The following is a 17,958-nucleotide window of genomic DNA, read 5'->3' as shown; positions in this document are numbered from 1 at the left end:
CATTGAGGATAGGGTACTAACAACCCTGTCTCACTCCCTTCCCAATCACTGCTTCTCTTTTGTGCCCCTTGACTGTTATAACTGCCATTTGGTTTTTGTACAAATTGCAAATAGCCTTTTGCTCTGTGTATTTTACCCCTACCACCTTCAAGATAGTATTCCAGTCAACATTGTCAAAAGTTTTCTCTAAGTCTACAAATGCTAGAAATATAGTTGCGCTTTTCCTGAACCTGCCTTCTAAGATAAGTCATAGGGTCAGTATTGCCTCACATGTTCCAACATTTCTACAGGATCCAAACTGATCTTTCCTGAGGCTGGCTTCTTTTCCATTTGTCTGTAAAGAATTCTTGTTAGCATTTTCTCACTGTGACTTATTAAACTTATAGTTCAGCAATATTTACACCTGTCAACATCTGTCTTTGGGATTGGAATTATTATATTCTTCATGAAGTCTGAAGTTATTTCACCTGTCTCATACATCTTGTTCACCAAATGGAAGAGTTTAGTCATGGCTGGCTCACCCAAGGCTATCAGTAGTTCTAATGGAATGTTGTCTACTCCCGGGCCTTGTTTCGACTTATGTCTTTCAGTGCTCTGTCAGATTCTTCTCGCAGTATTATATCTCTCAAAAATGTTCAAATGTGTGTGAAATCTTATGGGACTTAACTGCTAAGGTCATCAGTCCCTAAGCTTACACACTACTTAACCTAAATTAACCTAAGGACAAACACACACATCCATGCCCAAGGGAGGACTCGAACCTCCACCGGGACCAGCCACATAGTCAATGACTGCAGCGCCCAGACCGCTCGGCTAATCCTGTGCGGCATCATATCTCTCATTTCATCTTCATCTATGACGTCTTCCATTCCCATAAGATTGCCCTGAAGTACATCACCCCTGTATAGACCCTCTATATACTCCTTCCACCTTTTCTGCTCTTCCTTCTTTGCTTAGGACTGGTTTTCCATCTGAGCTCTTGATATTCATAGAGGTGGTCTCTTTAATTTTCCCGTAGGCGGTATCTATCTTACTCCTAGTGGTATATGCTTCTACATCCCTACATTTGTCCTCTAGCCATCCCTGCTTAGTCATTTTGGACTTCCTGTCAATCTCATTTTTGAGATGTTTGAATTCCTTTTCACCTTCTTAATTTATTGCATCTTAAAATTTTCTCCTTTCATCAGTTAAATTCAATCTCTCTTCTGTTACCCAAGGATTTCTACTAGCCCTTGTCTTTTCACCTACTTGATCCTCTGCCGCCTTCACTATTTCATCTCTCAGAGTTACGTATTCATCTTCCAGTGTATTTGTTTCCCATGTTCTTGTCAGTCATTCCCTAATGCTCTCTTTGAAACTCTCTACCGCCTCTGGTTCTCTCAGTTTATCCAGGTCCCATCTTCTCAACTTCCTACCTTTCTGCAGTTTTTTCAGCTTTAACCTACAGTTCATAAACAATAAATTGTGGTCAGAGTCCACATCTGCCCCTGGGAACATCTTACAATTTAAAACCTGGTTCCTAAATCTCTGTCTTACCATTATATAATCTATCTGAAACCTTCCAGTGTTTCTAGACCTCTTCCATGTGTACAACCTACTTTCATGATTCTTGAACCAAGTGTTAGATATGATTAAGTTGTGCTCTGTGCAAAATTCTACCAGGCAGCTTCCTCTTTCATTCCTTACCCCCAGCCCATATTCACTTACTACTTTTCCTTCTCTTCCTTTTCCTACTATCGAATTCCAGCTCTCATGACTATTAAATTTTTGTCTCCCTTAACTATCTGAATAATTTCTTTTATCACGTCACACATTTCTTCAATCTCTTCATCATCGGCAGAGCTAATTGGCATATAAACTTGTGCTACTGTGGTAGGCATATGTTTTTTATCTCTCTTGGCTACAGTAATTTGTTCACTATGCTGTTTGTAGTAGCTTGTCCGCATTTCTATTTTTTTATTCATTATTAAACATACTCCTGCATTATCTGTATTTGATTTTGTATTTATAAACCTGTATTCACCTGACCAGAGACCTGTCCCTCATTTCACTGAACTTCACTAATTCCCACTATATCTAACTTTAACCTATCCATTTCCCTTTTTAAATTTTCTAACCTAACTGCCCGATTAAGGGTTCGGACACTCCATGTTCCGATCCTTAGAATGCCAATTTTGTTCCTCCTGATAACGACTCTTCTGGGGTAGTCCCCACCTGGAGATCCGAATCAGGAATATTTTTGCCAAGGGGAACGTCATAATCATTTATCCATACAGTAAAGCTGTATACCAGGCTGTTCCAGCTCGTCGGCTCTGTTGTGAGCCGCGGAGCGCTCCCTGCTCCAGGGAGTCATGTCGCTCGCTGTGACAATTCAAGTGGGCCGGCACCTGGCACGGCTAACTGAGGCAGGCGGTAAGACAAGCGTTTTGATGTGCCGGCTGCGTCTTATGAGATCGACAACCTCATATTCTTAGCTGCTAAGACGTGGTGACATGCTACACCAGGAAATACAATGTTCAGGAAATAAATAAGAAACAACTGTTATACTAGAAATTGCATACTAACTTTATTGGGTCTCTGTAGCTTGACATTTTCTTTTCATTACAAGATCGGAAATGTCAGGCGTCAAAGTGTTCGCAGCATTAATGTGGAGGATGGCCTTCATTGTTGCGTTCTGAAGAAACAATCGTTCCTTACTTTTTACTCTTTTCATTACTGAGAAGAGCTGCTCACAACAATACGTAGATCCAAACATGCACATGATTTGAGTGGCATTGTTGAGTTCTTCAGTTACTTGCAGCTCCATGTCGACACCACGCACAAATACTGCAAGTTGAGCACAGTCCGATATGTCGGTGCTTTCGTCAAGCGCTAGAGAAAATGCAACAAAGCTCTCCACCTTTCTCCTGAGCTGTGTCTCTAAATCTGCTGCCATGTCCAGGATTCGACGAGACATTGTTTGCTTCGACAGGCAAACCCCTTCAATTGCCTGCACCTCCATTGGAAACAAACATTCTGCAACTGCTACCATGCACGATTTTACGAGTGGTCCCACCGAAAATGGCTTGCCACTTGTCGCAATGATGTGAGCGATCCTGTAGCTTGCTCGAATTGCAGATTCAGTAGTGTTTTCTCCGCTCTCATTCACCTGAAAATTAAAAATGCATTACAGAACATGAACTATGTTGCATGTTTTGATAACCTCCGTATTATGAAACTGTTTTTGAACTTACGTCTCCTGCTATGTCATTCTTAAGCCTGGCTACCAGTCCTCGGCGTGCAACGCCTTCTACCTAATCGTAGAGCACTGCGTGAAGACGTGTATAATGTCATTGTATATTGTACTTCTTCGCAGAATTGAGTACTTTATGACATAAAAGACATTGCGGACGACCATCCCTCTCAATGAATAGAAAGGTATCCTTCAATAGATGTACAGGGCTCCCACGGCTAGTCATAGCTGTCATTGAACATGGATTATTGCGTCAGTTGCGGCTGCATGTGGCCAGGGGGCAGTGAGTTCGCTTTCCCCCTCCACGCGGGCTCCGAGCTGCCGCAGTGAGCGCTCCGGAGCGCTCTGGCTCCCTGGAGCTCGGTTGGAACAGCCTGCTGTATACCCTCAAGAAAAATTGCAGCTGTAATTTACCCTTCCTTTGAGCCATTTGTAATACCAGCACAGCAAGACCGTTTTGGTTGATATTACAAGGCGAGATCAGTTCAATCATCCAGACTATTGCCCATGCAACTACTGAAAAGGCTGCTGCCCCTCTTCAGGAACCACACATTTGTCTGACCTCTCAACAGACACCCCTCTGTTGTGGTTGGTACCTACAGCATGGCTACCTGTATCACTGTGGCGTGCAAGCCTCCCCACCAATGGCAAAGTCAAGGTCTATGGTTAATTGGAGGGGTGAAGGAACAACATATCACTTCAAAAACTAACAGAACTAATATTCACTCTTGTGATACTGCTGAATGCTGTTTGTGTTGATTTACTTGTTCTTGAGCTGGGTGTGCAAGTGACTCTTGTCTAATCTCTCTTTCCTTTTTTGTGCTGCTTTTTTATTTTCCATTTTGTTTCCACTGAAGCTTTATATAGAATGTCTTCACCCCCTACCTTTCTGTACACCAGTTTTCAGTTTTTGTTGTGTTACTGCTAACTAATCATAATTTTCAGATTTCAGTTTTCCCCGCTATATTTTTGTGTAAACTTTGTCTACTTGTTGAGATTACATGACACTAGCACAACTAATACTCAGACAAAAATTGCACTTGCTTGGGTTTCTGGTCCAGCTTGTTCCTCTGATATGAGGTTGCACTTCACATTGCTGTTACTTTCTACTGGACTTTTGGGGCTTTCTGTCCTCTCTCACCCATCTCCCCTTTGCACTTTATTGGTTAGTCCCAGTTGTAGCTCACTGTTTCTTTACTGATGTGCATCTATTAAAAATTTCTTTGTCCTCTCCAATTATGTCTCACAAAGTGCATTGTTGGCAGTTTTGTCTAATGCACACATTGCAAAGACTGTCAAAATGCACCTTGAGGGGAAAAAACTGAAAGTAAATGACACTTTTCTGCCTTTATTTCATCTAATAGTTTATGATGCTTTTGCTTGATGGTGACTTACGTTACCATGTACTAGTGCACTGTAGTATGACATTTACTAGACTAGCATGCCTCTTCCACAGTGGGTAAAGTTGCCAGTATCAGAAACAAAAAAGTGACTCCCCCTTGCTCAGCTAGCTGAGCCATCTAGAAGCCCATATGAGCTGTACTCTCTAAGAGCCATGGCCTCAGACCTCTGCAGCAAGGAGCTGACTTGCATTTCAAGGTGCAGCTTCAGGATCAACTTTTATCTGTTGGGGAAAAATCTATCAATAGTAACAGTTGTAAAAAAGTTGACTGTCATTCTTTGAATCCACTTGGACAATATTTGAAGTTCTTCCTGATTACTGAAATTCGTTTTCCTTTGAAAAATATGTTTTAATATACCTTTCAGAATCTTTAACTGAGTTTTACCACATTAATTCTATTCCTGTGTATCTTTTTGATTTTTAGTACATCCAAACTGTTGTATGATCTACTACTCTCTGTTCGATTATGACTGCATTACGCATCCTCTCTGTTCCAGTTCCCCTGCAATCCAGTACAAAGAACTACTTGTTGAAGTAACTTTTGAATCTTGGAACTTTTTGCTTTTTAGATTGAGTAGACTCTTTCTTTAACTTTATGTGAAGAGTTAAATTTATGTACAGATCCGATTAATGAGAGGTGTTTAAACTGAAGATGCACTTGTTAAATATATTTTCACTTCACTTACAGCAAGATGAAGACAAGCATTTGATTTAATCCCTTTGCAGCATGTACATAGAAAGTGCTTATTAAAAGTATGATGATAAATTTGAAATTTCTTGATTGAAACTGAGTGCCAGACTAAGTCTCAAACCCTGGAAGACTACGTTAAAGATGTGGTCTGTCAGAAAGTTTAACAACAGCACACTCACTACTGCAGAGTAATATTATCATACTGAGAGCAACTTTTTCTTATTAAAATTATTGGCTATATGTGGCACATAAGGTTTTTACTTGAAATGGCAATGGAAGTTGTGTTTGAGTGCAGTTTAAATCTTCTGCCAGTATTATATTTCCACAATGAAAGGAGATGGCCAGTATATAGAAGTCTCAAAGCTTTGTACCATCTGCATATTTGTGTATATGGTTAGGCTTAGACTCAAAGGGAGCAGAGAATGAAAGTAACAAAGATACAGTCAGTCTGCTCAAAAGTGCACATCTGCTACTAGATAAGATTCAGTACCATGTTGCTCCACTCTGTGCATCCTAAAATTCTTGCATCCTCTTTGGTCTGCTACTATCCACAGAGCGGTCAAGACATTGCTGCTCTTACCTAGTCCGCTCTTCGATGGCAGCCTTCCTGAGGTAATCTACTGTTTGAGGAGGGTTTCTGTGCTACTGCACTGGAATGTTTCAGTTGGTTCCAAGCAGGTACTGCAGGCTGTTCAGTTCAGTTGATTCATGAGGTGAACATGGTGTGCTCATGCATTAACATCTTGAAAGACAAATTGATCACAGTAATGTTGACAGTAGAGCTGACAGCATGTTGGAAGGTCCTATCTCAATACTGCAGAGTCCTAAACTTATGCCTGATAGTATAATGATTGGCATCTTTTTGCAAAATATTTAAAAAGCAATGTACTCAAGAGTAGCACCGGATTTAAGTAGAAATAATAATGAATGAACCATGGACCTTGCCGTTAGTGGGGAGGCTTGCGTGCCTCAGCGATACAGATGGCCGTATCATAGGTGCAACCACAATGGAGGGGTATCTGTTGAGAGGCCAGACAAACGTGTGGTTCCTGAAGAGGGGCAGCAGCCTTTTCAGTAGTTGCAGGGGCAACAGTCTGGATGATTGACTGATTTGGCCTTGTAACACTAACCAAAACAGCCTTGCTGTGCTGGTACTGCGAACAGCTGAGAGCAAGGGGAAACTACAGCCGTAATGTTTCCCGAGGACATGCAGCTTTACTGTATGATTAAATGATGATGGCGTCCTCTTGGGTAAAATATTCTGGAGGTAAAATAGTACCCCATTCAGATCTCCGGGCGGGGACTAATCAAGAGGATGTTGTTATCAGGAGAAAGAAAACTGGCGTTCTACGGATCGGAGCATGGAATGTCAGATCCCTTAATCGGGCAGGTAGGTTAGAAAATTTAAAAAGGGAAATGGATAGGTTAAAGTTAGATATAGTGGGAATTAGTGAAGTTCGGTGGCAGGAGGAACAATACTTCTGGTCAGGTGACTACAGAGTTATAAACACAAAATCAAATAGGGGTAATGCAGGAGTAGGTTTAATAATGAATAGGAAAATAGGAATGCGGGTAAGCTACGACAAACAGCATAGTGAACGCATTATTGTGGCCAAGATAGATACGAAGCCCACGCCTACTACAGTAGTACAAGTTTATATGCCAACTAGCTCTGCAGATGACGAAGAAATTGAAGAAATTTATGATGAAATAAGAGAAATTATTCAGATAGTGAAGGGTGACGAAAATTTAATAGTCATGGGTGACTGGAATTCGGTAGTAGGAAAAGGGAGAGAAGGAAACGTAGTAGGTGAATATGGATTGGGGCTAAGAAATGAAAGAGGAAGCCGCCTGCTAGAATTTTGCACAGAGCACAGCTTAATCATAGCTAACACTTGGTTCAAGAATCATAGAAGAAGCCTGGAGATACTGACAGGTTTCAGATAGATTATCTAATGGTAAGAGAGAGATTTAGGAACCAGGTTTTAAATTCTAAGACATTTCCAGGGGCAGATGTGGACTCTGACCACAATCTGTTGGCTATGACCTGTAGATTAAAACTGAAGAAACTGCAAAAAGGTGGGAATTTAAGGAGATGGGACCTGGATAAACTGAAAGAATCAGAGGTTTTACAGAGTTTCAGCGAGAACATAAGGGAACAATTGACAGGAATGGGGGAAAGAAATACAGTAGAAGAAGAATGGGTAGCTTTGAGGGATGAAGTAGTGAAGGCAGCAGAGGATCAAGTAGGTAAAAAGACGAGGGCTAATAGAAATCCTTGGGTAACAGAAGATATATTGAATTTAATTGATGAAAGGAGAAAATATAAAAATGCAGTAAATGAAGCAGGCAAAAAGGAATACAAACGTCTCAAAAATGAGATCGACAGGAAGTGCAAAATGGCTAATCAGGGATGGCTAGAGGACAAATGTAAGAATGTAGAGACTTATCTCACTAGGGGTAAGATAGATACTGCCTACAGGAAACATAAAGAGACCTTTGGAGATAAGAGAACCACTTGCATGAACATCAAGAGCTCAGATGGAAACCCAGTTCTAAGCAAAGAAGGGAAAGCAGAAAGGTGGAAGAAGTATGTAGAAGGTCTATACAAGGGCAATGTACTTGAGGACAACATTATGGAAATGGAAGAGGATGTAGATGAAGATGAAATGGGAGATACAATACTGCGTGAAGAGTTTGACAGAGCACTGAAAGACCTGAGTCGAAACAAGGCCCCCAGAGTAGACAACATTCCATTGGAACTACTGAAGGCCTTGGGAGAGCCAGTCCTGACAAAACTCTACCATCTGGTGAGCAAGATGTATGAAACAGGCGAAATACCCTCAGGCTTCAAGAAGAATATAATAATTCCAATCCCAAAGAAAGTAGGTGTTGGCAGATGTGAAAATTACCGAACTATCAGTTTAATAAGTCACAGCTGCAAAATACTAACACGAATTCTTTACAGAAGAATGGAAAAACTGGTAGAAGCCGACCTCGGGGAAGATCAGTTTGGATTCCATAGAAATACTGGAACACGTGAGGCAATACTGACCTTAAGACTTATCTTACAAGAAAGATTAAGGAATGGCAAACCAACGTTTCTAGCACTTGTAGACTTAGAGAAAGCTTTTGACAATGTTGACTGGAATACTCTCTTTCAAATTCTAAAGGTGGCAGGGGTAAAATACAGGGAGCAAAAGGCTATTTACAATTTGTACAGAAACCAGATGGCAGTTATAAGAGTCGAGGGGCATGAAAGGGAAGCAGTGGTTGGGAAGGGAGTGAGACAGGGCTGTAGCCTATCCCCAATGTTATTCAATTTGTATATTGAGCAAGCAGTGAAGGAAACAAAAGAAAAATTTGGAGTAGGTATTAAAATCCATGGAGAAGAAATAAAAACTTTGAGGTTCGCCGATGACATTGTAATTGTATCAGAGACAGCAAAGGACTTGGAAGAGCAGTTGAACGGAATGGTTAGTGTCTTGAAAGGAGGATATAAGATGAACATCAACGAAAGCAAAACGAGGATAATGGAATGTAGTCGTATTAAGTAGTAAAGGAGTTTTGCTATTTGGGGAGCAAAATAACTGATGATGGTCGAAGTAGAGAGGATATAAAATGCAGACTTGCAATGGCAAGGAAAGCGTTTCTGAAGAAGAGAAATTTGCTAACGTCGAGTATAGATTTAAGTGTGAGGAAGTCATTTCTGAAAGTATTTTTATGGAGTGTAGCCATGTATGGAAGTGAAACATGGACGATAAATAGTTTGGACAAGAAGAGAATAGAAGCTTTTGAAATGTGGTGCTACAGAAGAATGCTGAAGATTAGATGGGTAGATCACATAACTAATGAGGAAGTATTGAATAGAGAGAAGTTTGTGGCTCAACTTGACTAGAAGAAGGGATTGGTTGGTAGGACATGTTCTGAGGCATCAAGGGATCACCAATTTAGTATTGGAGGGCAGTGTGGAGGGTAAAAATCGTAGAGGGAGACCAAGAGATGAATACACGAAGCAGATTCAGAAGGATGTAGGTTGTGGTAGGTACTGGGAGATGAAGAGGCTTGTACAGGATAGAGTAGCATTGAGAGCTGCATTAAACCATTCTCAGGACTGAAGACCACAACAACAACAATAAAATACGACATAGCTTTGATTCAAGAAGGTTGCTTGACTGAGATTGCTGTTTATACATTCACTCAGTAAATATTACAAGGCTTAAATGATAAAGGTTCACTAGTTGATATTTTTTTGTTAATCTTCCCAATGCACTTGATTGTGTGGATCATGTTAATCTCTTAGAAAACCTTAAGTTCTGTGGAACTGATAATTTGGCAAATAACTGATTTGAATCATATTTAATAAACTGGATGCAGAAAGTTGTGGTGAAAATTCAAACAACTTTGGAAGGCAAGAGCATTTTACTGACTGAGGAAAAACTTTGGAGAGAGTCCCACAGAGATCTGTTTGGGTTCACTCGTATTCCTTATAATTGGGAGTGAGTGTCCATTAGACCTTCATGAAGCAGAACTGGTAATTTTTGAAGACAGAACTAGAATTATAATAAATTCTGTCAGAGAGAAAGTAACAGAAAAAAATTGTGTATGATGGTTTTCAAAGCATTATTAAGTGACTGAAAATTGACTCTCCATAAATTTGTAAAAAACACTCTATATTCAGTGTTGTACAACAAATAGTCACAGCAACTACTGACGTAGTATATGACAGGAGTCAGTGAACAGGGTAGATTGCTCCAAATTGTTGGATGCTCATACTGAGGAAAACTTTAGCTGGAAGAAGCATATTACCGAATTCCTGAAACAATTAAGTTCAGCTACTGTTGCATCTTGTATAATTGCTAGTCTTGGAAGTGCATTGACCGCTTTAAATTTCTGCATATTTCCACTCAATAATGTCTTGTGGAATAGTTTTCTGATGTAACTCATTACATGGAAAGTATAGATTGCATAAAAATAAGCAGTAAGAATAATGTGTGATGTACAACTACAGTCATTGTGTAGTTACCTCTTCAAAGAGTTATGAATTTTGATTGTACCTTCACAGTATACATTTTTGCTATTAAAATTCATCCTAAATAATGTTTGAGGAGAATACCTGTGTCTGTGCTGAAATTGCTATCAGGAAAATATACCTTCATCACCCATTATTGAAGCTGTAATTGACTAAGAAAGGTGTACAATATGCAACGACAATTTTTGCTTTAATGTTTTCCCAATAATATAAAAATGTCTGACAGGTAGTGAAGCAAGTTTTAAATCTAATCTAAAATCATTTCTTGTGGACAACTCCTTCTCCTCCAGTCAGATTTTTATTTAAAATACTGATAGCCCTTAAGGAAACTAGTTTTAAGTGCCTTTGCATTAGTAGGACTGAAAAATTTTATGTTAATTAATGTTAAAACTAATCATGTGCAGTAAATTGACTCATTCACCATCATTTCAATAAAAAAATCATTCAAATTATCTATGGAACATTAAACTTGCTTAGAAGAACCCTAATTCTATACATAATTCTGGTTCATAACATAACTGAACCTACCTCCCAGCTGAACCTTTGGGACAGTATACCTCAAACACAGGCAGTGCATGCTCTGTGCACAGAAATTGTCATGCTCCAGACTAATCATTTATATGTCAGTGAAGAGAAGCAAGTGTCATTTATCATGTAGAGATGGTAGCGTACTATCTGGGCCAACACAGGCTTTCCACTCATCGCTTAAAAGGCAGTTTGTAGTTCTGTTACATTCTCGCTCGGGATACCTGTGAGCCATACTTTGTAGACAGCTGACATTGGTAGTGTTGTTGGCCATGTGTGACCACTATGAGGCAGATCTTCTACAATTTTGTCTCTCAGAAAAGCAGTTGCATTTCGAATTATGTAACTGTGTTGTATGACAGTTCACTGGGCAACTTCTCATATTGGCATAAACCTGCTTGGGCATACCCTAAGTTTGGAAATGGCCCTTTGAGACATCTCGAGATACTAAAAAACGTATGCAAGCTGTACAGTCTCATTCACAATTGAAGATGCATCACACTTTACTGAATTACACTTAGAATTAGTTTCCTTTTTACCTTCATTACACAAGTCACTGTACATAATGAATTCCCGTTGTTGAAAGAGTATTGAGAATGTCGTCTCCAATAAAAACAAAGCACAAGCTTTGTATCTCATCAGGGTGGTACAGTACTCTTCATGAACAGTGTAGTTTACTGCTCTCTTCCATTGATGAAAAATTAAAAATAAATGTGCAAGATACCACAACATTTGAAGCAAAATACAGTGCTAGCCTTTCTGGGTCAAGGCTTGCCTCCATATTGTGTGTGTGTGTGTGTGTGTGTGTGTGTGTGTGTGTGTGTGTGTGTGTGTGTGTGTGAGTGAGAGAGAGAGAGAGAGAGAGAGAGAGAGAGAGAGAGAGAGTATTAGCTTTCATGTCATGTGCAAGTTAACCAACTGATCTGGATTCATAGAACTAAAATGACATTACTACAGCTGACCAAAAAGCTCTTATAACTATCTATTTTTAAATTATGTACACTATCCATCACTCAGCCTTAGTATGGCACAGAGAGAGTGAAGTATTCAGTCACAAAAATCTTTGACCACCTGGTCAGACATGTAAAGAATTCAATGGATAATAAAATTGACTTCAAATACAAACTTAAATCATATCTGCTCAACAACTCCTGCTCCATAGAACAACATCTGAATTTGTAGTAGCACGATAAGTGTAAATCACAGAGTGTACTTACAAAATGTAACTAAAAAATCATGTAATGCTCAGCACCTTGCCAATTTTTTGCTCATAAAGTGTATAATGAGTACATGAGTTGACAAAACGCACATAAGTGACAAGAGTCATGGGATAGTGATATACATATGTATAGATGGTAGTAGGATCACATACACAACTTGTAAAGGGGCAGTGCATTGGTGGAGTTGTCATTTGTCCTCAGGTGTTTCACGTGAAAAGGTTTCTGACATGATTATGAATGATGACGGGAATTAATAGGCTTTGCACGTGGAATGGTAGTAGGAGGTAGATGTATGCGACATTCCATTTTGGAAATCGTTTAGGGCATTCGATATTCTGTCATTCGAAGTGTCAAGAGTGTGCTGAGAATAACAAATTTTGGGCATTTTCTCTCACCATGGACAGCAAGAAATAACTGCAGGATTCAATGTGGGATGTATGACAAACATATCCATTAGGACATTGAGGAAAACCTGGATGTTAATGGGCTATGGCAGCAGATGACTGATGAAAGTGTCTTTACTAACAACACAACATTGCCTCTGCTAGGCTCATGACCATATAAATTGGATCCTAGACTGCTGGAAAGCCATGGCCTGGTCAGATGAGTCATCATCTCAACTGGTAGGAGCTGATGTTAGGGTTTGTGTGTGGTGCAGATGTTATGAAGCCATGAACCCTAGTTGTCAACTAGCCACTGTGCAAGCTTGTGGTGGCTCCATAATGGTATGGGCTGTTTTTATGAGGAATGGACTGGATCATTTGGTCCAACTGAACTGATAATTGACTAGAAATTGTTATGTTCAGTTACATGGAGACCATTTGCAGCCATTCATGGACTTCATGTTTCCAAAGATGTCACTAAACCACAATTGTTCACAATTGGTTTGAAGAACATTCTGGACAATTCAAGCTAATGATTTGGTTAGCCAGATTGCCCAACATGAATCCTATTGAGCATTTATGGGACATAATCGAGAGGTCAGTTCCTGTACAAAATCCTGCACTGGAAACACTTTTGCAGTTGTTGATGGCTATAGAGGCAACATGGCAAAGTATTTCTGCAGGGGACTTACAAAAACTTGTCGAGTCGATGTCACATTGAGTTGCTGCACCATGCCAGGAAAAAGGAGATCCAACATGATATTAGAGGGTATTCCATGATTTTTGTAACCTCATTTTATATGATCATGATCATTATCATCATCATCATCATCATCATCATTTAAGACTGATTATGCCTTTCAGCGTTCAGTCTGGAGCATAGTCCCCCTTATAAAATTCCTACATGATCCCCTATTCAGTGCTAACATTGGTGCCTCTTCTGATGTTAAGCCTATTACTTCAAGATCATTCTTAACCGAATCCAGGTACCTTCTCCTTGGTCTGCCCCGACTCCTCCTACTCTCTACTGCTGAACCCACGAGTCTCTTGGGTAACCTTGCTTCTCCCATGTGTGTAACATGACCCCACCATCTAAGCCTGTTCGTCCTGACTGCTGCATCTATAGAGTTCATTCCCAGTTTATCTTTGATTTACTCATTGTGGACACCCTCCTGCCATTGTTCCCGTCTACTAGTACCTGCAATCATCCTAGCTACTTTCATATCCGTAACCTCAACCTTGTTGATAAGGTAACCTGAATCCACCCAGCTTTCGCTCCCATACAACAAAGTTGGTCGAAAGATTGAACGCTGCACAGATAACTTAGTTTTGGTGCTGACTTCCTTCTTGCTGAAGAGAGTAGATCGTAGCAGAGCGCTCACTGCATTAGCTTTGCTACACCTCGCTTCCAGATCTTTCACTATGTTGCCATCCTGTGAGAATATGCATCCTAAGTACTTGAAACCGTCCACCTGTTTGAACTTTGTTCCTCCTATTTGGCACTCAAACCGTTTATATCTCTTTCCCACTGACATTACTTTCGTTTTGGAGATGCTAATCTTCATACTATAGTCCTTACATTTCTGATCTAGCTCTGAAATATTACTTTGCAAACTTTCAATCGAATCTGCCATCACAACTAAGTCATCCGCATATGCAAGATTGCTTATTTTGTGTTCACATATCTTAATCTCACCCAGCCAGTCTATTGTTTTCAACATATGATCCATAAATAATATGAACAACAGTGGAGACAGGTTGCAGCCTTGTCTTACCCCTGAAACTACTCTGAACCATGAACTCAATTTACCATCAACTCTAACTGCTGCTTGACTATCTATGTAAAGACCTTTAATTGCTTGCAAAAGTTTGCCTCCTATTCCATAATCTCGTAGAACAGACAATAACTTCCTCCTAGGAACCCATTCATATGCCTTTTCTAGATCTATAAAGCACAGATACAATTCCCTGTTCCACTCATAACACTTCTGCATTATTTGCCGTAAACTAAAGATCTGGTCCTGACAACCTCTAAGAGGCCTAAACCCACACTGATTTTCATCCAGTTTGTCCTCAACTAATACTCGCACTTTCCTTTCAACAATACCTGAGAAGTTTTACCCACAACGCTGATTAAAGAGATACCTCTGTAGTTGTTACAATCTTTTCTGTTTCCAAGTTTAAAGATTTGTGTGATTACTGCTCTCGTGCAGTCTGATGGAACCTGTCCCAACTCCCAGGCCATTTCAGTTATCCTGTCTACCCATTTAAGACCTGACATTCCACTGTATTTGATGAGTTCCGACTTAATTTCATCCACCCCAGCTGCTTTATTGCACGGTAATCTATTGACCATTTTCTCCACTTCCTCAAATGTGATCCTATTTCCATCATCATTCCTATCCCATTGTACCTTGAAATCTGAGACGTTACTGATTGTATTTTCACCTACATTGAGCAACTCTTCAAAATATTCCCTCCATCTGCCCAAGGAATCCACAGGATTCACCAGCAGTTTTCCTGACCTATCCAAAATACTTGTCATTTCCTTCTTACCTCCCTTTCGAAGACTGCTAATTACACTCCAGAATGGTTTTCCAGCAGCTTGACCCAAAGTCTCCAAACTGTTTCCAAAGTCTTCCCAAGATTTCTTCTTGGATCCTGCAATTATCTGTTTGGCTTTGTTTCTTTCTCCAACATAACTTTCTCTATCTACCTGAGTTCTAGTATGTAGCCATTTTTGATACACCTTCTTTTTCCTTTTACAGGCTGCCTTGACTGTGTCATTCCACCAAGCTGTTTGCTTCATCCTGCCTTTAAACACCACTGTTCCAAGACATTCTTTAGCCAATTCTAGTACTGTGTCCCTGTACCTTGTCCATTCCTTTTCCAATGACTGTAATTGACTACATTCAACTAACTGGTACCTTTCTGAGATCACTATTACGTACTTGTGCCTGATTTCCTTATCCTGAAGTTTCTCCACTCTTATCCTCCTACATATGGGCCTGACCTCCTGCACTTTCGGCCTCACAATCCCAATTTCACTGCAGATTAAATGATGATCAGTGTCATCAAAGAATCCCCTGAATACACGTGTGTCCCTCACAGCCTTCCTGAATTCCTGATCTGTTATTATATAGTCAATGACAGATCTGGTTCCCCTGCCTTCCCAAGTATACCGGTGAATGTTCTTATGTTTAAAAAAGGAGTTTGTGATTACTAAGCCCATACTGGCACAGAAATCCAAGAGTTGTTTCCTGTTCCTGTTGGCCTCCATATCCTCTCCAAATTTACCCATAACCTTTTCATACCCTTCTGTTCGATTTCCAATCCTGGCATTAAAATCACCCATGAGCAGAACACTGTCCTTGTCCTTTACTCTAACAACTACATCACTGAGTGCCTCATAAAAACTATCCATCTTATCTTGATCTGTCCCTTCACAATGCGAATATACTGACACAATCCTAATTTTCTTGCTAGACACTGTCAAATCTATCCACATCAGTCGTTCGTTTACATACCTTATTGCAACTACGCTGGGTTCCATTTCTTTCCTGATGTAAAGCCCTACACCCCATTGTGCTATTCCTGCTTTGACTCCTGACAGGTAGACCTTGTATTCTCCCACTTCCTCTTCTTTCTCACCCTTTACCCGAATGTCACTAACAGCTAAAACGTCCAGCCCAATCTTACTTGCAGCCTCTGCCAGCTCTACCTTCTTCCCAGAGTAGCCCCCATTGATATTAATAGCTCCCCATCTCATTACCATTTGTTAGCCAAGTCGTATCTTAGGAGTCCCTGGTTTGTCAGTTAGAGGTGAGACTGACAAACCAGGGACTCCTAAGATACGACTTGGCAAACAAATGGTAATGAGATTGGGAGCTATTAATATCAATGGGGGCTACTCTGGGAAGAAGGTAGAGCTGGCAGAGGCTGCAAGTAAGATTGGGCTGGACATTTTAGCTGTTAGTGACATTTTATATGAAGGGCATAAAATAGTCTGATAGAGAATAGCTGCATAAACCCAGTGACAGGAGTTAGCATACCTGATTTTCTATCAAAAATACTTTGATCATCAGTCCAGATACAATAAAACCTAATTTCACAATTGTTGTATCAAACCATTTATTTACTTCACATAGGTTTCAAAAGTATGTCAGTTAACACAATACATTTACTACTCTTTGGATCAGTCCACTGATTAGCAAGGCCAAAGGACAACCGCAGCCACTGATTGGTAACAGACTCTGTTGACTTCACCACCATAAATGATGCAAGAGCTCTTTAATGTACCTTGTTGTTGCTGTTAAGGGCCTCAGCCAGTGTGGAAGTTCTTTCAGCAGTTCAGGTATTTATCAAAGTCTTTCGTTCTTGCTCAAAGTGCCACTGTCTACCATTTATTGGTTTGGTCTTTTACTAGGCCCAAGGCCTATTTATCCACTTTCATTATAGTTCATTTACTTTTGTTATCCTTCCTCAATATAAATCAATTACATTTTATTGTCATATCAATATTTCTATATTATCCTCCAAGGTGAGAGTACACATCCTGGTTTATTATTTTGATCTGTGACCTCAATCATAAAGTGCTATGAGGTGCAGATACTGTTACTGATGAGAGGAAAAAATTGACATTTGAAAGAAATACAATTTAATATAATTCAAATTACACAAAAATTCAGACACACTAGTGTACATGCACATATCTGTAATAGTACGATGATAATGACGTGAATTTTTCCAATCTTGATAATAAGAACCTGATACAGGCCAGAAACACACCATTGGGCTCTCAGTAAAGTGAACAAAATGTACTTAGTAAAAAAGTAAATTTTTAAGAATGAACATTTGCTGCAATCTATCTAATCTCATAACCATTAGTTCACTTTCTTAGCGATATTGAAAATGACATACCGGTACTGAGGTTTCACCACAATGAAACAGCATGTGTTATCTACCTCTACCCCCCCCCCCCCCCTGCTGCCTCCCTACCACTCTTCCTCTTCTCTTTTTCTTTCTTATATGTCCCTCTTCTGTTTCTTTGTGGACCATCTGTTTAATGTCTGAATAAATGACATCCGTTCAGATCTATTTAAGCAAAATTTTAATATTTAATTTCTGGACGTTGCTGTACTTTTGTCAGTTCATGTTTCACTAATTCATGCAGTTTGTATCTCCACATTTGTTTTACCCTTGAAGTACAAACAGCTTTTCTCCCACCTCCCTCCTTCCCCCTCTCTTACAGCTGTTTCTTTGCATTGTCTCAAACACTGTGTATATGAGTATTCATTTTCACTTTATGAGTATTAATACTTTTTATTGGTCCTTTTGGGTACTGATATTTCTCTAAGGAGTTGCAATGTCCTTCCAAAATTTATTCTAAGCTTCACACTCAACTGGTTACATTTACATCATTATTCTTTTTGTATGACCATAGTTTAAGGGTCTGACATGATGTAAGAGAATA

The 17,958-nt window shown here is 39.8% G+C and overlaps 1 protein-coding gene across 2 annotated transcripts in view; it reads left to right on the top strand.

Annotated features, from left to right (window-relative positions):
• The window catches only part of LOC126202954 (cholesterol transporter ABCA5-like), a 329,252-nt gene that overhangs the window by 251,813 nt on the left and 59,481 nt on the right, over positions 1-17,958 (top strand). The window lies entirely within an intron of this gene.

The sequence above is a fragment of the Schistocerca nitens genome, chromosome 9 (genome assembly GCF_023898315.1).
Source record: "Schistocerca nitens isolate TAMUIC-IGC-003100 chromosome 9, iqSchNite1.1, whole genome shotgun sequence".
Lineage (NCBI taxonomy): Eukaryota > Metazoa > Arthropoda > Insecta > Orthoptera > Acrididae > Schistocerca > Schistocerca nitens.
The sequence above is the reverse complement of the archived record's forward strand: the minus strand, read 5'-3'. Positions and strand labels throughout refer to the sequence as shown.